The sequence below is a fragment of the Hippopotamus amphibius genome, chromosome 5 (assembly GCF_030028045.1).
Source record: "Hippopotamus amphibius kiboko isolate mHipAmp2 chromosome 5, mHipAmp2.hap2, whole genome shotgun sequence".
NCBI classification, from domain to species: domain Eukaryota; kingdom Metazoa; phylum Chordata; class Mammalia; order Artiodactyla; family Hippopotamidae; genus Hippopotamus; species Hippopotamus amphibius.
The window spans coordinates 133,196,729-133,220,160 of NC_080190.1; the positions used below are offsets into that span (position 1 = coordinate 133,196,729).

General features: G+C 48.9%; 1 long non-coding RNA gene across 11 annotated transcripts; it reads left to right on the forward strand.

The window, feature by feature from the left end:
* Nucleotides 1-14: 14 nt before the first annotated feature.
* Nucleotides 15-23,221, forward strand: LOC130853608 (uncharacterized). 11 transcript variants are annotated; one of them, XR_009053825.1, is made up of 12 exons: nt 15-117; nt 1,000-1,566; nt 1,863-1,925; nt 3,696-6,298; nt 6,526-6,681; nt 8,839-8,866; nt 9,226-9,405; nt 10,263-11,260; nt 11,704-11,961; nt 12,116-12,225; nt 14,660-14,854; nt 17,687-18,726. It is a non-coding gene; the product is annotated as an uncharacterized LOC130853608 (long non-coding RNA). The 11 variants fall into 11 exon arrangements; XR_009053823.1 differs by having other exon boundaries at nt 8,839-9,405; XR_009053827.1 differs by lacking the exon at nt 8,839-8,866.
* The last annotated feature ends 211 nt before the right edge of the window (nt 23,222-23,432 follow it).

Sequence of the window (23,432 nt, forward strand, 5' to 3'; positions counted from 1 at the left end):
ATATAATCACAAGAGTCATTTTAAGAGAGATGTGAGGACAGAAGCCGAAGTCAGAGAGGAGAGAAGAGGCTGCTGGCTTTGAAGGTGGAGGAGAGGGCCACGTGCCAAGGAATGCAGGTAGCCCCTAAAAGCTGAATAAGGCCAGGAAAGGGATTCTCCCTTTGAGCCTCCAGAAGAAACGCAGACCATTTTAGATTTAAGATCTCAAGAAGTATAAGAGAATAAATGTTTGTTGCTGTAAGCCTCTAAGTTTGTGGCAGTTTGTTAGGGCAGCAATAGGAAACGAATTCACTTTCCATAACTTGGAGGCATTTGGCACAGAGGATCTTTGTCAGATGAAATACAGGCTGCCTAAATATGGCATGCAACATTCTTATGCCAAAAAATTATTCATTGTTTATCTGACATTCATATTTAACTGGGCATCCTATTTTTTTATTTGCTAATTCTCGTCAGAGAGGAGTAGAAAATCCATTAACCAAAAGGACATTTTCCCCTCTGCTTCTCATTTCTCTTCCCTGCCCCAAACCCGGAGACCCAAAGCTGGTAGTGAATGAGGAGGAAGGAGTAGAAAGTCAGGAGGAAGAGTTCATGACCCTCTCCAGGGCAGGTGTCTGTGCCTGTGTTGGGTATGGGGCTGAAGAAGAAGAGGGAATAAGCCTTGAGTTGGCTGAGAGATTCAGATTTTTACTTAGATTGGCCTGAAAATTTTAATATCTGAAAATAAGGATCACTGGTTAATATCTGAGAGTGACCAGAACATTTTCAGATTTTTCCAAGATACTGTGCCAAGAGGGGAAGAGAGAACCAGGAGTGAAGGTTTGAAAGGCAAGAGGGAGAAAAAGCAAAGGCGACGTCCAATTACACAGCCAGTCCGGCCCCATCAGTAAACTGGTTGCCTTCTCTTTACCCAATCACCACTCTCTCCTCTGCTGACCTCCTCTCACCGCTTCTGGCAACGCTGCCATAATTTTACCGGATTGCTTTTTTCTGGGCCAGGAAGGATTCCCCGGCACCACAGTGAGGGGAGAGGGTGAGGAAAAGGGCAGAAATTCCAGAGGGGACCTCAGCAATAAGGAGGATCACGTGTGAACTGGATGACCTTTCGGGGCCTGGCCATCTCTCCAGACGAGGCCTGAGGAGCTTTGGTGAACCAGGCCCAGATCCCCCCATGCAAAAGGAAGATACGGTGAGGCTGAAAAGTTATGTGCGTGGAGTTTCCTGGACAGGCCCTGTGAGAAGCTCCCACCAGAGTTCCACAGGACGATCGTGTTGGCAGCAGGGAACCGCTTAGAACATTCTCTCCACCTGGGTTTTCTTGACCTAAGCAGATGTGAGTGGCTTCTGTCTGACTCACCCTAACTCTGACCTATTTGTGAAATGCTTTCTCTACAAAAAGCTGGAGATAAGTGCAGAGGATTATGCATTTATAATCCCAGCATAGACAGAATCGTCTAACCCCCTCATTTTGGCTGCTCCCTGCCCTACCTGTGGTTGGGGAATGCTGACCTAATGTTGGCCGAGTGTCTAATGGCCTAACCTATTGGCTCCAGCAGTAATTGCCAGGTAGGTGGAGGTGGGGGGGGGGGAAGAAGAGGGGGAGTGGGGGAGGGCTTGCAAAGTGCAGGAGCCACAGGCTGGGGGAGGCTGCGAGCACCCAGAGATCCATTTCTCTTTGGCCTTTGCTTCATGGTACCCCAGGAGCCTGGTAAGGGTGAACGGGCTGCAGATGAAGTATCGGCACAGCGGGGAGCTGGCCTGATATAGTGGAAAGAGCTGGGACTTTGCACTCAGATCTGGGTTTGGATTTTTTCTGCCATTTTACTTGCTGTGTGATGGTGGCTTTTCACATTCTCTTCCAGAACCTCTTTCCTCATCTACCCCATGGCCATAGTGATCTGTCCTTTACACCTCTCAGAGTTCACGTAAGAGTAAAAGAAATGTTACCTATGAAAGGATATTATGTACTGCAAAGTGTTCTACAAAATCTTAGAAAGTGCTTAGAGAGCTTTACATGAGGTTTCTGAAAATTCGCCTTTTTCATGGGTAGAAGGATGAAGGGAGGCCATTTAATTCAAATGACAGCTGATGCTAACATGGTCTGGACTAGCCGAGCCCGTTTGGGACCCACCCTCCAGTCTGCCCAGACTCTCCCATCTGACTCCCCGTCAGGATTTGGGTGGGGGAGCCCATTGGGCCTGGCCCTGGGCGCTCTAGGTAATAACTACGGCTGCTGCTTCCAACACTGCAGAGCTGCTAGTGCCCCTGAGAAGATCTCACTTCCCTGTCCGTGCCCTGCCAAGGAGGAGGGAGCGCTGGGGGCTGGGGGAAAGGGTGGCCCTGTGGACAGCACTTTGCGGGGCTCTGCCGCGGCCGCCTGCTGGCTGCCTTGCTCAGCGGTCTCTGAATGTGGAGCTTTGAGGGGGCGTTGGTGGTGACCTTGGGTGTAGCTCAGATGCCACATTTGTCCCTGCTGCTGAGAGCAGCTACCTTCCAAGGCAGGTGTGGGCCTTTTCTGTTGCAGAGGCTGGGGTTGTATCACCCCCCTAAAGCTCATTGGCTCCATCTTTGAAAAGAGAAGATGTGATCCGGTGGTTGAGTCATGTGCTTGGATTCTGGCTTGTTTCCTTGGAGATCGGACGGGTCGCCATTGGGACCACAGGCAGGGGTGGAGCTGGCTTCCTCTGCATCTGTTTTTGTCAACTTCTGATATTAACAGAATGTGAGGATTCCAGAGACATCCCAGGTCTAGCTGGGCCAGATTGGGATCTGCAGTGAGGTCCGCGGTGGGTCAGGGAACACATGCAAGGTGAGGAGGGAGGGAGAGGCCCAGCCTCAGCCACGGGGCTCAGACGAGCTTCCTGCTAGGCTGGCCTACCTGCCTCAGGTGTGACCGGCCCTGGGCAGGTGAGCGGCGGTGGGGAGGGGGGAGGTGGGGAGATGGGCCGCGGTGAGAAGCTGGAGCAGAGCAAGGGCATTTCCTGACAGAAATGTCCAAGGGCTTCAGAGAACAGTCTTTGAAGACGTTATGAGTCACCTTTGCTGCCAACCTACAAAACTGTAAAGCCACTCTCATCTTTGTCTTTTGCTGGGATCGTCAGCTGAAGACACCCCTGCACGTGGACAGGATCAACACAGCACAGAGATGATTTCAGTATGCAAGTTTTGGACCCAGACTGCCTGGATTCAAATCCTGACTTTGGGCAAGTGAATTAACCTATCTGTGCCTCAGTTTTCCCATATGGATAATAATAGTATCAACCTTACAGGATTGCTGCGAGGGAGGAAAATGTACGTTACTACATGGAAAGTGCTTAGAATAGGGACAGGCCCAAGAGAAACACTCAATAAATGTGAGCTCGTCTTGTTTCATGTCACTGTTTCAAGAGCATAACATTTCTCCTCTACTTTTTGTATGCCTGGCTCTGATGGAAAATAGATTCCGACTGGTGTGTCGAGTTCAATGCATTGGTTGTAGCTACCTGGACAGCTGTGTTGAGAAGGATTCTGAAGCTGCATTCAATCTCAGCTGGGAGGATTATAAGTATCCCATTAGCAGGGTCTGCTGTGGGTGAAGACATAGGGAGCGGTGGCATGGGTGCCACAGTTTCCTGTTCTGTGACTTGTCCTGCTTTAAGGTTTTGTTTTTGTTCTTTTGTCATTTTGTTTTGTTTTAACATTTTTTTTTTTTCCAGCTGTGCCACGCAACATGTTGGGTCTTTGTTCCCCGACCAGGGATGGAACCTGTGCCCCCTGCAGTAGAAACGTGGAGTCTTAATCACTGGACCCCCAGGGAAGTCCCTGCTTTAAGGTTTTTTTTTTTCCCCTCTACCTCTGTCCTGGCCCTCCTCTTGCTACCTGCCTTTGCCTCTGGCATCCTGGTCCTTTGATGGGCTTTCCTGCCAATAACTGCTCTGTAGAATCTGGAGTTCATACCAAATAGGAACTTTGAGGTTTCTTTCCTTTGGAGATTGCAAAGCCCACAAGGCCTGGTGTGGAGGATGCTGCTAGCTCAGTGGGGCACCTGCGGCTTTCTCTGCACGCAGAGCAAGGTCGTTCTCACAGAAACCGGGAAGTTCTTCACCCGGAAGCTCAGTCTTCTGTGATCCACGTGGTTCTGGAATCTGAACGCTAATGATTAGCACAGGAACTTCTTCACAGCCTAGGCAATCCGTGACTTGTGAATCCACGCAGGAGCTTGTGCTATCTCTTTTTCCATTCAGTGGTCAGTCTTTCTGCCTGGCGGTTGTGGTCAGGTCACCTGGTGGCCCCTCGTGGCCATCTCTGTTTGCAGAGGGCCATTCTGCCAGGTTTGGGGGGCTGTGCTTTGTCTTGAGTCGAAGAGATCTGGGTTTGAATTCCTTGTTCTACCAATTACCAGCGTTCTAATTTGAATAAGTTGCTTAAACTCTCTAAGCCTCCTTGTCTGTTAATGGGAAGAAGAGCAGACCCACCTCATTCGGTCGTAAGGAGGCCTAAGTCAAGAATGCACTGAAGGCACATGGCGTGAGCCTGGCCCATGTTAAACGCACCAAAAGCGGTAGCTGTTATTTTGTTAACCCACCCAGAAAGCTCATCTTCATTAAATGATGTAATATAAAAATAATGGTTCAAATTTGTGTAATTAACACTTTCACGTTTATTATGCCTAGCACAGGGCAAGCACTGAGCATTAGCTATTATTATTAATACTAATATGGAGAGCAGCAGCTCTACCTGAACAGCTATGAAGGGTGAGATTATCATCCAAGCCCTTGACCAGGCCTCTTGATCTGGACCCAAGCCCATGGACCCCTTGATGGTCTGTGGGTAGAGTTTGTGGGGTTTGTGACCTTAGATAGGAAAATAATTAGACCTTTTATTTTCACTAATCTCTAATTGAAATTAAGAATCTCCTTCAATTATGAATGTTGGCAACAAAATACACTAATAGTAAAACACCTGTGACTTCGATACCAACACAAGTCCACATGAAATATTGGCTATGCTTGATACTACTTCAAAACTAGATATTAAATCTGCTGTTAGAACTTGTTATTTAATGTGTTAATAAAGAAGCACATATTTTGATACAGTTACATTTCATTGTAAGTGTTTTTTTTTTAATACTTTATATTTCATTTTATGCAATTAAGAAACTTATCCTAAGAAAAGTCAACAGGCTTCGCCAGCCTGACTGCTGAAGGAGTCAGGACATGAAAAGGTTAAGAATTTACAGGGTGTGGAGGCAGTCCCCCCTCAAGACCACCCTCACTTCTGATGCCAATTGCAAGTCCCGGGGTCCCCAGGACTACCCTCAGGTTTTTGTTTTTATTTTCGTTTGTTTTTAAAGTGAAGTATAGTTGATTTATAATGTTTCTGGTATACAGCAAAATGATTCAGTTATATATTTATACATATTCTTTTTCAGATTCTTTTCCATTATAGGTTATTACAAGACACTGAATGTAGTTCCCTGTAGTATACAGTAGGTCCTTGTTGTTTATCTATTTTATATGTAGTAGTGTGTATCTGTTAATCCCAAATTCCAAATTTATCTCTTTCCTCACTTTCCCTTTTGGTAACCGTAAGTTTGTTTTCTATGACTGTGCGTCTATTTCTGTTTTGTAAATAAGTTCATTTGTATCATTACTTTAGATTCCATGTATAAGTGATATCATATGATATTTGCTTTTCTCTCTCTGACTTACTTCACTTAGTATGATAATCTCTAGGTCCATCTATGTTGCTGAGACCACTTTCAATTCTGATAAATTACTAGAAGAACTTACAGAATTCACTGAAAGCTACTATACTTATGGCTACAGTTTATTACAGTGAAAGCAATCAGCCAAGGGAAGAAACACCTGGAGCAGAAAGTTCCAGGAGAGGAGCTGCTGGCTGTCCTCTCCCAGTGGAGTCGTGGACAGCGCCAACTTTTCCTGGCAATGATGTGTGACAGTACGCATGGGATATCGCCAACCAAAGAAGCTCACCTGAGCCTTGGTGTCCAGAATTTTTGCTTAGGTGCAGTCAGGTAGCCATAGTGGACCACCTGCCTGGTTGATCTTTTATCTCCAGCCCTCTGGAGGTTGAGCTGATACCATGTGGCCAAAGCCTCCACCATAAATCACGTTGTTAGACTATCCAGTGTGGTCCAAGGCCCCAGGTAAACGCTTATCAGGCAGGACAGTCTAAGAATTTAGCAATACCTTGCAGGAGCTGAGGACAAAGTCCAGACCTGTCTTGGGGAAGGTTAATTCTTTACTACACAGGCTCCACTTTGGAAACTGCCTTGGAGCGGCCAGCTTGGAGGAGGGTGAGTGTGGGGGTGGGGTGGGAATCAGCTAACACACACAGTTGGATCTACTGAAACCCAGTTTAGAGGAAGATTTTTTTGTACCCAGCAAAGACAATGTAGAGTTCATTGTTTCCAGGGACAACTGAGTAATACCAATGATTAGAAACATCACTAGGCCTTGTCTCTACACCTAGCACTTTCCAAAGTGTATTTCCAAATGTTGAACGTGTTAATTCTCAAAACAGGTGGAAGGAAAGGGTGCTGTTAAACCTCAGAAGCGAGGGCCCTGGTGGTGGGGCAAAGTGTGGACGGTCCTGGCCTCCTGCCTGCCCTGGATTGGCCCCACGCCTGCTCCTGGGCTGTTCAGACAGAGTGAGTCCTGTGGCCAAGAAGATCAGCAGGTATTTTGCAGACTCAGGTTACCTGGTCATGCCTGGGTGGTGCTAGGAGCTTAGCCAGCTTTGGAGGTGGCCTGTGCTGGAGTTCACTGGCAGAGTGGTTACCTGAGGTCACTGCCTGCGGATGTGACCAGCTTTCATGTGGGAAAGCACGAGTTTGCTGGAGCCTGGAGTCTTGTAGGCCCAACATGTTTTGACTCATCTAAAGCGAGCCCAGAGTCATGACCTCATCCTCAAGTTTGGTGTAAATTATATGCAGTCAATCTCTATGTTAACACTGAAAAGTCACTCGTTCAGGACCCTATTGCTAGTGTCTTCCTGGGTTAGGTCATTTCTACCAGCCTGTGAGGGCTGAGGCCTCGCACCCTTTGCAGGAGCCTGTGTTCCCTGAAGGGGAGAAGGGCAGGGACCAACCAACACTGGCCCAAGAGGCAGGCACAGAAGGCTTTCTGGGGTGTGGCTAGGATCCAGAGAGCTTTGTGTTTCCCTGAAGAGCACATTTGTGTTCACAAGTGTACTTGTATATAATTTGTGCTCTAGTTGCGACTATTTTATGGAGGTCTGTGTGGTTTTTTTTTTAAAGCTGCCTTTAAAAAGAATCATTTAAAATGACCATTCTCTCCTTTTCCTCATCTGTGATGCTGTCTGTAATTATTTGGAGCAAGCTCTTTCACATAATCACCTACGTGCCCTTTGGCCCTCATCACCCAGCTGGACTGCAGCTCCGTGGGGCAAGGCCTGCTCTGTCCCATGCATCTCAGCACCAACAGCAGTGCCCAGCATAGAATGGGCACCTGACAGATGTTTGTCTAATGAATAGCAGGAATGAATCCTATGAGATCACTCACTGTATTCATTTCCTGTAGCTCCTATAACAAACTGCCAGAAACTAGGTGGCTTAAAACAACAGAAATTTGTTCTCTGACAGTTCTGGCAGCCATGAGCGCAAAGTCAGTATCAATGGGCTGAAATCAAGGTGTCAGCAGGGCTAACACCCTGTGGAGGCTCTGAGGGAGACTCTGTTCCTTGTTTCCTCTAGCCTCTGGTGGCTGCAGCATTCCTTGGCTTGTGGCCACATCGCCCCAATATCTGCCCCTGTGGTCGCCTTCTCCTCTTCTGTGTGTGTCAGATGTCCCTCCGCCTCCTCTTATATACATGTGATTGCATTTGGGGCCCCCCAGGAAATGCAGGATAATCTTCCCATCTCAAGACCCTTAATTACACCTGCAAAATTCCCCTCCCTCCCTTTTTCTCTGCGTAAGGTAGCATTCAGGAGCTCTAGGTTTAGGAAGTGGAAATCTTTCCGGGGCCACTGTTCAGCCTACCGTACTCACAAAGGGGATGTAACCCGCAGAAGGCTGGGCAGTCCCTCATGCAGCATCCTGGCGGGGGACACACATGTTCCTGAGCACTGCTCGTTCAGGGGACGTGTCACGGGGACTTGGGTTCATGGGGGAGCCCTCATGCCCTTATTTGGGGCCCGTATTACTATGAACACGCGAGAACCAGGTATAACCACCTCCTTTCGCCCTTAGAGTCTCTGCTCTCAGCAGATCCACACTCACCCTCCCCAGAGGAGGTTCCCGACCTGAGTCTCACGTGACTGTGGCACGTGTCAGGAAAAGCAGCCCTTCCCAGGACTCATCCGCAGGAGGACCCTGGTCCTAGGGCTTCCCCTAGAACCCATCTCTTCCTGATCGTGTAGATAAGTCATCCTTCCCCCTGGCAGCAACCACATCTCCACAGCCTGGTGGGTGGGGGAGGGTGGAAGCAGCAGGTAAGGGAGTGGTGATAGTTTGGAAAGGTCAGATGCCAGATGAAGAAAAGTCAGATAAGGAAGAATCCGCCCCAGGCTGTCAGGCTAAAGCCTGCAGCAAGTTTTGCTTTCTGTGATCCCTGGGACCTGTAGATTCTGCGGCTACCCTCTGTCCCCAAACAAATGATGAAAAAGAAAGACTGTAAGAAAATAGGGGCTGCTTGTCTGGGTTTGACAGGTTACCCATGCTCACTCGCCCTCCACGTCACCCTCCTACTGGATGCCCTGCCCCCAGTGGTTCCGAACAGCTTTTCAACCTGTTGTGTAGGCACCTGGGTGATTGAGGTCTTTTATTCTCTAGATTTTCTCTAAATTTGCACTAATTGTGTTGTTGCTTTGGCCAGGCCTCCCAGAGTGAGTCCCCAGGAAAAGGTGAGACTAAAGCGGAGGGTAATTCCCGGATCTCTCTGCCTGGGTCTGTCCTAACGCCCAGCCAGGGAGGAGCTGGGTTGAGGGGTGGGGTGGGTGCACGTGCACATGTTCCGTCTAGCAGGGCGGGCTTTCCTCCTCGGATGGGCTGCCTTCTCTGGGAGCCTTGTCTCTGACGCAAAGTCTCCATCCCTATTTTTGTAGTTCCCTGTGATCTGATTCATCCCCTGTGAGCACTAAGAGCCATTGTGGGTTGCCTGGCAGAGTTCTTTTTTTTAGAGGAAAAATTTTTTTAAATAGTATGGGGTTTTTTTTGTTTTTTATTGAAGTATAATTAACATGTAACATTATATTCGTTTCAGGTGTACAACATAATGATTTTATATTTGTGTATATCGCGAATGATCACCACAATAATTCACGTTAACATCCATCTCCAAACATAGCTACAGATTTTTTCTTGAAATGATAATGTGTAAGATCTTCTCTCTTAGCAACTTGCAAATACACAATACAGTATTATTAACTGTCGTCGCCGTGCGGTACGTTACATCCCAGGACGTGTTTATTTTATAACTGGAAATTTGTACCCATAATAGAGTTCTTACAGTTAAAGTGTTGACTTTCATTCCTCAAGAGTAAAAGAAATGTCATTGGCTAGATTTGTTTTGATGAGTCAGGGCAGGTCCTCAATTTATTTTATTTTTTTATTTTTTAAAGATTTATTTTATTATTTATTTTTATTTTTGGCTGCATTGGGTCTTCATTGCTGCACACGAGCTTTCTCTAGTTGTGGTGAGTGGGGGCTGCTCTTCGTTGTGGTACGCTGATTTCTCATTGCGGTGGCTTTTCTTCTTGTGGAGCACGGGCTCCAGGCACTCGGGCTTCAGTAGTTGTGGTGCATGGGCTCAGTAGTTGTGGCTCACAGGCTCTAGAGTGCAGGCTCAGTAGTTGCGGTGCATGGGCTTAGTTGCTCCCTGGCATGTGGGATCTTCCTGGCCCAGGGATCAAACTTGTGTCCCCTGCGTTGGCAGGTGGATTCTTAACCATTATGCCACCAGGGAAGCCCCCAGGGCCTCAATTTAGAGCAACTGTTTTCCAAAGATTTGGACGGAGTGTCTTTTTGCTTTATTTTCTTTGGGTTTTTAGTTTTTTAGTTTTTTTCTTTTTTCAAATAAAGCTACAAGTACATTTGTGTCTTTGTCTAAATAAGTAATGCCAAATTCACTTTCAAACAGTGTACTTGGGCTGCATTCATAACTGTCTATAGGATTTTTTAAAATTAATTTTTAATGGAGTACAGTTGCTTTACAATGTGTGAGTTTCTGCTGTAGAGCAAAGCAAATCAGCTATATGTATATACATACAACCCTCTTTTTTGGATTTCCTTCCCATTTAGGTCACGACGGGGGACTGAGTAGAGTTCCTTGCTGCTGGCAGAGTTCTGAGTGGAGAATCAGGTGGCCTTAGGTGTCCTTGTGCCCCGGATAGCTGAATTTTCACAGACAGGACAGCATGTCTGGGCCTCCGTCTGCTGTGGGACAGGGTGAAACAGGTTGCTCAACAAGGATCTTTCCAGTGCTGCTACTCTGAGCCTCTATGGTGTTAGGATTGGCTCAAGGACCCGTTCTGGATCTCGAAGTTTAGGTGTGTTCTGTCCGTACGTGCAGCCCTTTTTAAAGTGCAGGTGGCCCATGGCTCTGTATCTGTGTGAACTTGTGGCCATTGTGTTTTATTTGTTCCATGACCAGCAAAGGACTGGCTTAAGCCTTGCATCTCAGAGGGAGGGTCCCAGGCTCCCTGGGCACACTCAAGTGGGGGGGGCCAGCAGCAGGGCTGAGGAAGGGAGTGAAGTTGGACCACTGCCTGCAACCTCCCCTTCGTTACCACTCTCTCTGGGTGGATCGCACATCCTTTTGCTGGGGAGAAGAGCCTGAAAGAATATGCCAGGAGGTAGCTGCTAAGAACAAAACATCACAGAGGGGGTGGCTTAAACATCGGAAATGCATTCCTGGGACTTCCCTGGTGCTGTAGTAGTTAAGAATCCACCTGCCAATGCAGGGAACATGGGTTCGAGCCCTGGTCCAGGAAGATCCCACATGCCGAGGAGCAAGTAAGCCCGTGCGTCACAACTTTTGAGCCCATGTGCCACAACTACTGAAGCCCATGCACCTACAGCCTGTGCTTCGCAACAAGAGACGCCACCGGAATGAGAAGCCCATGCACCACAACGAAGAGTAGCCCCCGCTAGCTGCAACTAGAGAAAGCCTGTGCGCAGCAATGAAGACCCAATGCAGCAAATAAATAAATAAATAAATAAATAAATTTATTTAAAAAAAAAGAAAAGTGCATTCCTCACAATTCTGGAGTCTGAGATCAGGTTGCCAGCATGGTCTGGTAAGTGTTCTCTTCTGGTGTAAACAGAAAAACAGAGTTGCTAAATCACAACCCACTGTAGTCACCCAGGGCGGTGCACCCTGATGGGAATTCGGGATGGAAAAAACAGCGTGAGGCACTCCGTGTTTTGGATTAACAGGCCCCTACACAGTTAAGATGCATTTCTAAGGAAGGATTTCGGTGACCTCAGATTCTCGTGTCTTCCCATGCTAGAGAAGCATGTTAACTTCAGATATCTATTCTATGTGATTAGCAGTCATCTTTCACTAAGATGTGTGCTGGATTAATTGTTTTTCCTGGCCCCCAAATTTTATATACTGACTCCTCCCCTGCTTCGTTGGAGTAGTTCATCAGAGCTGAGAGGCTAATTCCCGGGCTATAGTCCTCAGTAAAGTCCCTGAAAATAACCTAACTCACAACTTTTATGTTGTTTTTTCTTTCAGTCGACGCTGGCTTGCAGACTGTCTCCTTCCTGCTGTGTCTTCGCATGGTGGAGAGAGAGATCTTCTCTCCTGTCTCTTTTATAAGAGCACGAATCCCAAGCCCTCATGACCTCATTTAAACCTAATCTCAAAGGCCCCATCTGCAAAAGCCATCACACTGAGCATTAGGTGTCCACATGTGAATTTTGAGGGGGACACAAACAGCACAGTTCTTGAGGGGCATGGTGGCAGCGTCTCTCCTGCTGTCCACGCAGCCAGGTGTCTGCTGGCAAGTCTGGGTGTGGACATGAGGGTGGATACAAAGGGGGCTTCCACCCCAAACCTCTCCCCTGGGAGTAAGCTTGCCTGTGCAGAGTGGCTCACGTTTACACGTGACAACTTCGTCAGATCCATTCTCCTCCATTCTCTCCAGATCCCCCGAGATCCTCCCGGGTGCCACATCCTGCAGTCATAAGAGGAGGAGTCGAGTCAGTCCTGGAGCCTGCCCTCTAGGGACTCTTCCTGGTAGGAAAGACCCTTTAGGTGAGCCCAGTGTCCGGGGGTGGGGGAGGGGCACATCCAGAAAAGGAAGCCTGTAGAAAGTCTAGACTTGACATCTTGATATTTTTGATATACTGTGTTCCTTACTACCTCAAGGCCTTGCCACAGGCTAATCCCTCTGCCTAAACCCCTCTCTCCCCTCCTGCTGGCGCGCTCATACTTATCTTTCAGGTGCCCATGAAGGTCTTCCCCGAGGCCCTCCCCCTCATTATTCCAATTCCTCTTGACATCTCTTAGCTTTGTTTCCTTTCCCTCTCCCTCCCACAGGATGGGGACTGTGTCTGGCATGTTCCAGGAGCAAATCAGGGAAGGCTTTCTGGAGGAGGTGATGACTAAGGAAGAATAGAAGTTTGCTGGGTGTTCTAGGTGGTTGGGAACAGGTGTGTTCAGAAGATGGGGGATGGGGATTAGAAGAGGCGCAATGCCTCTGCTCCGGAGGCCGTGTTAGGTGGATTGAGGTTTCCCAGGCTGGAGCAAGGAGGCCAGTTAAGAGGTTATTGTGATGCACCAGGAAGCAAACACAGGCCTGAGCCTAGGCAGCAGCTGTGAGGGTGGGGAGAGGGGATGGATGTGAGGTTTCAAGCTGGAGCCCCAGGGCTTGATGACTAATCGAGTGTGGGAGAAGGAGCAGTGGAGTGGAAGGTGATGCCACCAACCGAACCACAGACCCAAGAAGAAGAACAACTTTGAGGAAGTTGAGGTGGGAAGGTTTAGATCAGTTCTGATTTAGACATAGTGAGTTTGAGGATCCTTTGGGACCTCACGTAGCAAACAGTTTTATATTTGAGTCCAGAGCTTGAGAGAATTTAGAGCAGGAGGTGTAGATTTGGACTCCTGGACATATATGTGGAAATGAAAACATAGGGATGAGTGAGACTGCTGGGGATAGGGTATCGAGTAGGACCGGAAGAAGTCTGGGCAAAAAACCCTTGAGGAAGTAAAAACTGAAGGTACCTTCAGAGGAAGAGGACCCAGGAGAGGACACTAAAAAAGTTCTGTCCTTTTGTCCTCCTTGACATAAGTATGTGCTTCTTCCTTTTCGAGATAGTGGATCTTGACAGTGGAAGCCTGTGGTGGTATCCCTATTCCCCTTATCCGTGATTGGTTTAGGGATGGACATGTGACCCATCCTGACCAATGAAACATGAGGGGAAGAGGTCTAAAGGGTCCGGGAAAGGTTTCCTATTCTTAAGACAGAGGGAAGGATGGGATTGTTCTATTTTATCTCTGGACTTTGTCCAGTCTGCATGGGATACTAGGAACAGTTGCAGCTATCTTGTGATCATAAGGAAACCCAGCCTAGGGAGCAAGACCACATGCCAAAGCTGGCAGAGAGGAGAGATGGAAAGAACTGGAATCTTTCATGACATTGGTGATCCACTATCACAACCATCCCTGGAATCCACTCTTCCACCAAGCCTTTTCCTATGTGATGTAGTGAGTTGTATTTTTGTTTTAGCCAGCTTGGTTTAGGTTTTCTGTTACTTTCTATTAGAACAACCAAGGGAGGAAAAGATTTCAGCAGAATCACACACCTCAGACATTCATTATGAAAAAAACCTAATACTGTCAATTGGATTTGGCAGTATAGTGGTCACAGGGAAAATTCAGTACACAGATGGGCTGGAAGGCTGACCAAAGAGACTAAAAAGTGAGTGGGAGGTGTGGAAGTACAGAGTGTAAGTGTAGACAGAAATACCTGGTCAGAAGCCCTGGATTTTCACTAAGTCAAGGATAGGCTGTGACGTGATGACAAATGCCAAGCCTCAGTGGCTCGACACACACAAGTTCTACATTTTTGTTTTTTGACTTGTATGAAGCCCTCTGTGGGCCAGACAGCTCTCTTCCAGCAGTGTCTTGGCAGCCTGGGTTGTTTCAATATTGTGGTTATGCCATCTCAGCCTGAGAACGCTATGGTGACCATAGCGGGGGAAGGGAGAGCTGAGGGGACATTCAGGGTGCTTTCTCTGCCTTATCCAGCTAGTTACACCTGTAACTCTTGCTCCCAGTCCACTGGACAGAAGTGGTCACATGGGCCCATCTAGCTACGGGGGAGCTGGGAAACTGGGGGGCACACATGGATATGTGGTGAACATCAGCTCTGCCTGCTGGATCTGAACTTTCGGAGCTTTACTTTTTCCTCCGTAAAATGGAAGCGCACGCAACGCACACAGGGCTGGGACAATCAAGCAAGAGGAACTCTTTTTTTCTGTTGTCTTCCGTGATTCTGTTTCGTCCTGGCTTTTCCATGCCTATGCAATCTGGGGGTGAAAAGTAAATCCCAGCTACTGAACACCTACTATGGATGATAGGAAGAGCTAGAATTTACTGAGGGCTTCCTGTGAGTCAGGGACGAGTCCAGGCACTGTCCCTACATCAGCACAGTGCTGAACATACCGTTTCCTCCATTCTGCAGGGAGCTCATGCCTAGCATGGTGCCTGGCACACAGAAGACGTCCAACAGACGTTTGGATACACTAAACCACTCGTGCAAATCACAGATCTGGCAACAGGCAAAGTGACTCTCAAGGCCAGGACTCTCAGCCCAGTGCTCTTTCCTCGACGTCACCATCTCCATCTTCATTCACTCAACTGCTGCTGATTCTCTGAGGTGACTGGGCCGGGGTGGGGGGTGGGCAAAGGGGATGGATTTAGGGCTGGGGAGGATTTAGATCTTCCTGCATCCAGAGTTTTTGAACTTCCAGGTGTGTTAGACTAAATAATAGCCCCTCAAATACATCTAGGTCTTAATCCCTATAACCTGCGAATGTCACCTTCCTTGTATAGCATAAAAGGACTTTGTCATAATCTAGATGTGATTGAGTTAAATTTAATCCAGATGTGGTTAAGGATCTCAAGATAGGAAGGGTATCCTGGATTATTCAGGAGGGCTCCAAATGCAATCACATGTAGTCTTTTAAGGGGGAGGCAGAGGGAGATTTGACACACAGAGCAGAGAAGGCGATGTGACCACGGAGGCAGGGATTGGAGTGATGTGGCCACCAGCCAGTGAATGCCACCGGAAGTCGGAAGAGGCAAGGAATAGATTCTTTCCTTCCTTAGAGTCTCTGGAGGGAGTGCCACCTTCTCAATTCCTTGATTTCAGCCCAGGGATATTGATTTCAGACTTCTGGTTTCCAGAACCATGAGAGAATAAATTTCTGTTGTTTGAAGCAACCCAGTTTAGGGCCATTTGATACGGCAGCCACAGGAAATGGATACACCAGGTTTGGGGGATGGTCCAGGAACACCTTGGAGTCGGTGGTCCTCTGACCTCTGCCATCTGGAAGGTCAAGAAGGGGTTCCTACAGGCCGCTGTGCCTGCAGCAGAAGCAGAGGAGGACTGAACGGCACTGGGGTTGGCCTGAAAGGAGATTTTTAAAAAACGGTCTATAGACTCCCAGGAATCAGACGTTGAAAGCCATCCATCCAGAGATCCTTGTTATGCACCTGCTGTGTGGCAGACCTGCTGGGACGACAGATTTAATAAGACTTGGAATTGGGTGTTGGTAGATTCATGTCGCTGAGGCTGAGACGAGTGGGTCCCGAGACTGGGCTGTGGCCTGGAGCTGCTGGGGCGCAGGAATCCCCAGGCCCGTCCTGCTGGCCCGGCCAAGGGGGCAGGTGCCTGGCCAGGAAAGGCCTGGAATCTGAAACCTCCTTCACCTGAACGCAGATGCAAGAAGTATGCATCCCAAAGCAGGTGTTTGGCTCAGGTTTCTCAGGAAGTCAAGACCAGGGCGGTGGAGGAACGTGGCCCGGAGTCCCGCCTGACCTGGAAGGAAGTGCACGGAGTGAAGTGTGGAGCTGCCAAGCTCCAGGGGGCCTGGGAGGCCTGCGGCCGAGGCGTGGGGCGCAGGGGCTGGAACCAGCAGGCAGAGGCCGCCAGCCATGCAGCTCACAGCCCGCCGCTCCAGGGACAGAGACGGGGCTCCACTGGAGCTGCGCTTTGCAGTCACTTTTGTGTCTGCTCCGCCTGAGGAAAGGGACTGCTGTTCCGGGAGACAGAGGGGCCTGGGCCTCGCCACTACTGCTGGGCGTTGACCTTGGGGCCGAGGGCTTCTAGATCTTGGTTGTCACGTGCCACTCCAACCTGGGGCTTCTGGGAGGCCTTCTGTGGGCACACCGCCGGGAGGGCTCCGCCTGCCCGACTCACGGAGCTGAGAGGGACCATGATGGCATCTTCAATTTTATGGAAGAAACAGAGCTCAGGGAAGAGGGAGGGAGTCTATCAAATCAGGAAGAGACATAAAGGGGGAGGTTAGCCACGAAGAGGGCCTGGGATACTGGTCAGCGCCCAGCAACTGGAAGATTCCAGCACTTTTCTGAAAGAGAGCTCCCTCAGGAAGAGAAGTCTGTTCAGTGTTTGAGGGGGTCACTTTGAGAGTGTGACATGGTGAAGACAGTCCCACTTCTGTGGCTGCAGGGCCGGCGGCCTCTCCTCTTTTCTCATCTTTCAGCTTCTCTTTGTCTTTCTTCCCTTCCTGTCTCCTCTCCCTTCTCCTCTTTTCTTCTCCCATACTTTCTTTTCTCTGTGTGCGGCTCCTAGACTCTTCCTGTGTCTCTGTCCCCTGCTGTGTCTGCATCGATGACGCCCCACCCCAGAACACACACACACACACACACACACACACACACACAGAGTCTGGCTTTATTCAGATCACCCTAGCTAACGGGCCAGCCAGGACGTCACAGGAAGCACCTGTGCTCTGACACGGCCCAAGCACATTTTTTCTATTTTCTCATCTATACTTCCTCATTCACCCTTTCCTTTCTACAGACTTGCTCACAGTGTCATCTGAGACTCTCTGGTCCCCTCACATATCTTCATCTATTTTTATCAGCAAACATCCAAACTTCTTCCTGGTGCCTCCCCACTGCCACACAGCCTGCAGAGAAGGCTCAGCTCCCTGGGGCCCAGGTGGGTCAGGAGGCTGTTGGGGGATGGGCAGCGGGCAGAGAGGTCTGGCTTCTCTTCTGGACTCCTGAGAAGCCATTCAAACAGGAGGGGATGATAGTCTCCCTGCAGCTCTTAGCCCCCCGGGGCTGCTCCCTCCTGAAGTCCAGGAGCCGTTCTGGAAGCAGAAGAGTTCCCACGTGGAGGCTGCAGAGTTCCCCATTAGCATGTGATTTACAGCTGGGATGCCAGAGGGGCAGTCTGCGCGTCCAGCTTCTATTCCTGGTGACCCCTGGCGAGTCACGTAATCCCTTAGAGCCTCAGTACTTTTAGTCTGGAAATCAGGCATTTTATTTTGCTACCTACTGCACAAAGGGTTCTGTGTTGCGAGCTATCCTGAGGGTGACGGCAACAAAGACGAGGATGACATTGATGACAGTGCTTGCCACGGACTCTGTGCCAGGCCCTGTCCTAGGCTCCTTCATGTATGAACTCAATCCTACAGCAACCTTAGAAGTATGTGCTGTTATCATCTCTGTTTTGCAGGCGAGGAAATGGAGGTGCAGAGAGGTTAAGCTACTTGTTCAAGGTTGCACAGCGGTAAGCAGCTGAACTGGAATTCAAACTCAGCAGTCTGGTCCCAGACCTCACACCCTTGTGACTGAGTGTCTTCCTGATGGCCTGGGAAATCTTCTCCCCTTCCTATACTTCCAAGGTCTGGGAGAACAATGTCGGTTCCTCCCTCCTGGTACCACAACAAGTGCCCGGGGGAGGGGATCCAGTTTGCACAAGTGGTCACCCAGGTCCTGAGAGCATGTAGCCATCTCCACCCTGGGCCTCCTGAGGGCGACGAGGTCACTGGGCGGAAGGGAGGGGCTGCTCCAGGGCTTCAGTAACCATCTGTGTTTTCTCAGTGCGGTCTCTTCAGTCTTTGTTACCACAATACATTTATTTTTGGCGAATTGCTTTTCCCAGTTTGGCACTGCAGTCCTCTTATTTGTCAGCCCCATTCTTTCTGGTTTCTGTTGAAATGTGTTGTGTGTCAACTGCAGTGCTGCTATCTTTGCTTCTTTTCTAAAAACGGTATTTGAGTGGGAAACACTGTGTATTCACTCACTTCAACAAACATGACTTCCGTGTAAGGATGCTGTGCTAATTGCTCTGGGGGAACATCAAAGATGAAATCAGAATCTTTGCCCTCAAGAATCTTCTAGGGGACTTCCCTGGTGGCGCAGTCATTAAGAATCCGCCTGCCAATGCAGGGGACATGGGTTCAGTCCCTGCTCTGGGAAGATCCCACATGCCTCGGAGCAACTAAGCCCGTGCGCCACAACTATTGAGCCTGTGCTCTAGAGCCCGAGAGCCACAACTATTGAGCCCATGTGCCACAACTACTGAAGCCCGAGAGCCTAGAGTCCGTGCTCCTCAATAAGAGAAGCCACTGCAATGAGGAGCCTGTGCACTGCAATGAAGAGTAGCCCCTGTTCGCTACAACTAGAGAAAGCCTGTGTGCTGCAACGAAGACCCAACGCAGCCAATAAATAAATTAATAACTAACTAACTGAAAAAAAAAAAAAAAAAAAGAATCTTATAGTTCTCCCTGTTGCCCTGTGGTTAAGAATCTGCCTTCGAATGCAGGGGACGTGGGTTTGATCCCTGGCTGGGGAACTAAGATCCCACATGCTGTGGGGTAACGAAGCCCACACTACAACTAGAGAGAAGACTGTGGGCCACAACGAAGAATCCTACATGCCACAGTGAAGATCCCGTGTGCTGCAACTAACACCCGATGCAGCCAAATAAATAATTTTTTTTTTTAAAAAGAATCTTCCAGTCCACGAGTGACAACGTGCACGGCGGTGGCTGTAGCGGCACATGGATCCTGTAGAGTGTTGCCACCAAAATCATGGCAGGACTTCAGGCAGCCCTCAGGGAAGAGGAAATGGTGGATAAATAAGTTATGGCACAAAGATCCCCAAACACAGTGGTCTATATAAGGTCAGTCTTAGGGTATAATTTTCTTTCCCTCTCCCGTAACAGTGCAGATGCAGCCGGGGCTAGGCTCGTGGGACAGCTCAGCTCCACAGGGTCATTCAGGGACCCAGTTTTGCTCTGTCCTGTTGCTTTGTTCCACGGTCCTGTTGGGTATTGTCTTCAGCTGTAGGATTAAAGCTTGGTCATTGCCACATTGAACTCCCACCCTGTGGCAAGGGTGAAGAGAGGATGAAGGAACAAACAGATGCTTTAAGGTACAGACCTAGAGTGGCTCATCTATCCTGTTGGCCAGAATTTGGCCATTTGGCCACATGTAGTTACAGAGGAGGTTGGGAAATGTAGCCTATAGCCAAGTGACCAAGTGTCCGGTCAAAAGTTCAATGTGGAAGAAAGGGACAACAGGGAGATTGTTATCTCTATCCCAATGACTTGGGTTTTGGAATACGGACAGGGTATTGTTGGGTAGGAATTAGAGGGGAAGGGCATTCCAGGTGGAGAAAATGGCAGAGGTGTGGGAAGGTGCTGATGGATTTGGAGAAAGTGAAGATCCAGCATACCTGGTGTGTGGGATTTATGTAGAGGAGGCTGTGACCCATGTTCGGGTAGAGATGGGGAAGGCTGCATCTCTTTAACAGACTGCTCAGCCTTCCCACAGCATGTGATCCTTGTCACCTGCTAGCCAGAACGGAATCGTCTTTAATCAACCACACAGGATGTGTGCGGCATCGGCCTTACTCAGGAAATTTAATCTTGAACCGATAGTGATCTAGATTCTATCAGAAGCTTGGCTCCCCGAGGGTGTGACACTTTTAACAGTGATTCTTGTAGCAGATGCTGACCACCATGTAGTACAAGTTCTGTAAAGGACTCTGTTAGCCAGGTTGCCTAGCAAAAGACCTTCACTCTGTAGGAGTTTGTGTTAAGCCCTTGGAAGAAATGGCCACGTGAAGGACACTTTGGTATGTTTCAATAAAACATTGCTTGATGTTGCTTACTATTCTGTTCATTGAATAATATGCTATTTTACTTTGTATACGAATCAACCGATTATATGTCAATTTTAAATTAATAAACCTGGGGCAAAAACTTTAAATGTATTAATAGAGACCCTATGTGCATATCACAGACCCTATTTGGGATTCTTCATTAAGCTTTTACATTGGTGTTTGGATTCAGAATACATGTATTTTAATAATAATATTATTGCTTTAGTGCATACATTGTCTCTTTGTCTTGCTTTTCCAAAACAGCCATGTCGTTTCAGAATTTTCTTGATTTCTGCTGGATTTTTGTGTGATTTACTAAACAAAGGCATTTTTTTTTCATGCATAGAAATCTCTTTCTTCAATATGGAATGCTAGGTACTTCCCTGGTGGCACAGTGGTTAAGAATCCACCTGCCAACGCAGGGGACACGGGTTTGAGCCCTGCTCCAGGAGGATCCCACATGCTGCAGAGCAACTAAGCCCATGTGCCACAACTATTGAGCCTATGCTCTAGAAGCCAAGAGCCACAACTATTGAGCCTGCACTCTAGAGGCCAAGAGTCACAACTACTGAGCGCAAGTGCCACAACTACTGAAGCCTGCCTGCCTAGAGCCTGTGCTCCTCAACAAGAGAAGCCACCACAATGAGAAGCCCACGCACCCCAGTGAAGAGTAGCCCCTGCTCACCACAACTAGAGAAAGCCCGTGTGCAGCAACAAAAACCCAACACAGCCAATAAATACATAAATAAATTTATAAAAAAAATGGAATGCTAAAATCAAACAAAAAATGGATAAAAAAAGAATCAACCAGATATATCTTTTAAGGTCATGCTGCTCTGTCCTTGCCATTCAACACTTCAACAAACGTTGATGAAGACACTATTGGCAGGCCCTGTGCCAGGTGCTAGAAACACAGAGAGAAGAGACACAGAACCAAACCTCAAGGAGCTCACGGTCTGGTTGTAGGGGTGTGTGGCGTGTGGAGTGGCCAGATAAGCAATAGGCATTTGTGAGGTATTGTGTACGTGTTGTGAGAAACACATGGGAGCCTGGAGAGGGAAGGCTGAGGAAGGCCTTCTGAAGCAGCTGAGTCTTGAAGGTTGAGGAAGAGTTAATAACGTGAGGACTGGCTGAGAGAATGTTCCCAGCAAAGGAAACAGAATATGCAAAAGCGTGGAGGAATGAGAGAGGGCAGAGCAGAGTGCAGAGCAGAGGTAGTTCCGGAACTCAAGCAGCTGCACAGGGCTGTGGTCTGGGGGACGGTGGGAGTGAGGCTTGAGCAGTAGCTGGGGCTGGTTGCATCAGCCTCACAGCCACGCTGAGGAGGGTGGTCTTTGGCCCAAAGGGCCTGTGCGGTCCTGGCACGTGACTAGATGCGTGTCTTAGAAACGCCAGCGGTGTGAACATGAACTGGGCAGGGAAGGGACAAAGAAGGGAGGCTGTTTCATTACTTCAGCTGAGAAATGATGTGGCTTTATGGGAAGACACGGTGGACATACAGAGGTGGAGAGAGAGTCTAGGCATGTGAAGGAAGAAGGACCAGTAACACTCAGTGACTGACTTGGGGGTGCAGGCGAGACACCTGTTTGGATTGGGTGGCCACTCACGCAGATGAAGGTTACAGGACGAGGAGCAGGTGAGGCCTGGGAGATGCAGAGTCTGACGGTGGCAGCATCGAGATATGAGTCAGGCGATCAGATGTGCAGGAGGTAGAGAAGATTTAGGAGTTACCAATGTGCAAGTGCTGGTTAAAGACAGGAGTGTGCTCAAGCCTGGTGAACGCAGAACGATGCACCTGCTGTGTTGTCAGACACTTTTATTCAGTAAAAAGAAAACAAAAAAAGCAGCTTATAGACAGCCTAGTGGGGACCTGGAACCTTCATACTTACTCATTCAGCCCATCTGGCCTCTGTGGAAGGACCTGTTTAATAATACCTGGCCTGGCTGGAGAAAGGATTTAAGTCTGTAGGCATCATTATTAGTCTGATTTCACAGTGAGGTTCACAGTGAAATGAGCAGCTCAAGGTCAGGCTGCACAGAAGGTGGCAGAGGGGGATTTGGAGCAGGTCTTCTGTGGCCTGGTCTTCACCACAACTGCCTTTCATGATGCAGGTGACCTTTGCGCAGGAGATGCTGAGACGGGGTGGAACATGGTGGGCACAGGGGAAGCGTGAGTCAGGGGGGTGGGGACAGCCTGACCATGAGCTGGACCCATGCTCTTACACTGGGTTCTGCGTCTGGTACACCCTGAGGTAGGGGGTTCTACCCCGTGATCGCCTGGTGACATTTCGAGAGCGCTTGGCATTCATTCTACCATCCTTGTCGGAGTGGGAGGCTCTCTGCCTCTCTCGGGCCTCCGCATCCCCTGTGGTTTGACTGTTGGATGGGAGGCCTGAAATGAGCCCAAACTGGCACCAGGGCACATCCGTCCCTAGTGGGAGGGGAGGTTCACCAGTGTTAGGTTTTGAAAGGCGTGAACAAGGGGGTGGGAGGTGGGGAACGAAGAGGGGAGAGGACACTTAATTACTGACATTTATTTAGTATAAGCCTAATGTAGTGGGTTGAATGCCCACTCCTCCCTACCCCTCAAAAAAAAGTCCAAGGCCCAACCCCTGGTTCCTGTGAATGTGACCTTATTTGGAAAAGGAGTCTTTCCAGATGTAGTTAAGAAGCTTGAGATGAGGTCATCCTGGATTTGGGGTGGGTACTAAAGGCAGTGACTGGTGTCCTTATGAAAGAAAGGAGAGGGAGATCTGAGCACAGGGAGGAAGGCAGCGTGAGGCTGGGAGCAGAGATTGGAGTGATGCCACAGGCCATGAGATACCTGGGCTGCCGGAAGCTGGAAGAGGCAAGAAAGGAATCTCCCTGAGAGCTTTCGGAGAGAGTACAGTCCCACCAACATCTTGATTTTGACCCAGTGAGACTAAGTTCAGACTTCTGACCTCCAGAACTGTGAGAATAAATTTCTGTTGTTGTGAGCCACTGAGTTTGTGGTCATTTGTTGTGGTAGTCCCAGGAAACTTATGCAGTGGGCAAACACTCAGCGGGCAAGTACCTCCTTTGCCCCTGGCAGATATTAATAATCATTCTCAGCATTCTTTCCCATGAATCTGACACCGTCTCCATCACGTCCACAGGGCCTTTCGGGCAGCTGCTACCCCCAACTGGAGCTGACAAGCTGGATGAAACCTATCGGCATCCTTGATTCAATGCCTACCACCGGGCACGGCACAGGCAGTTCAGGGAAGGGTCTGGCGGGGCCAGTCTTCTCAAGGGGCTCAGCGTCTCGGCCTGTGTGTGGGGGTGGGGGT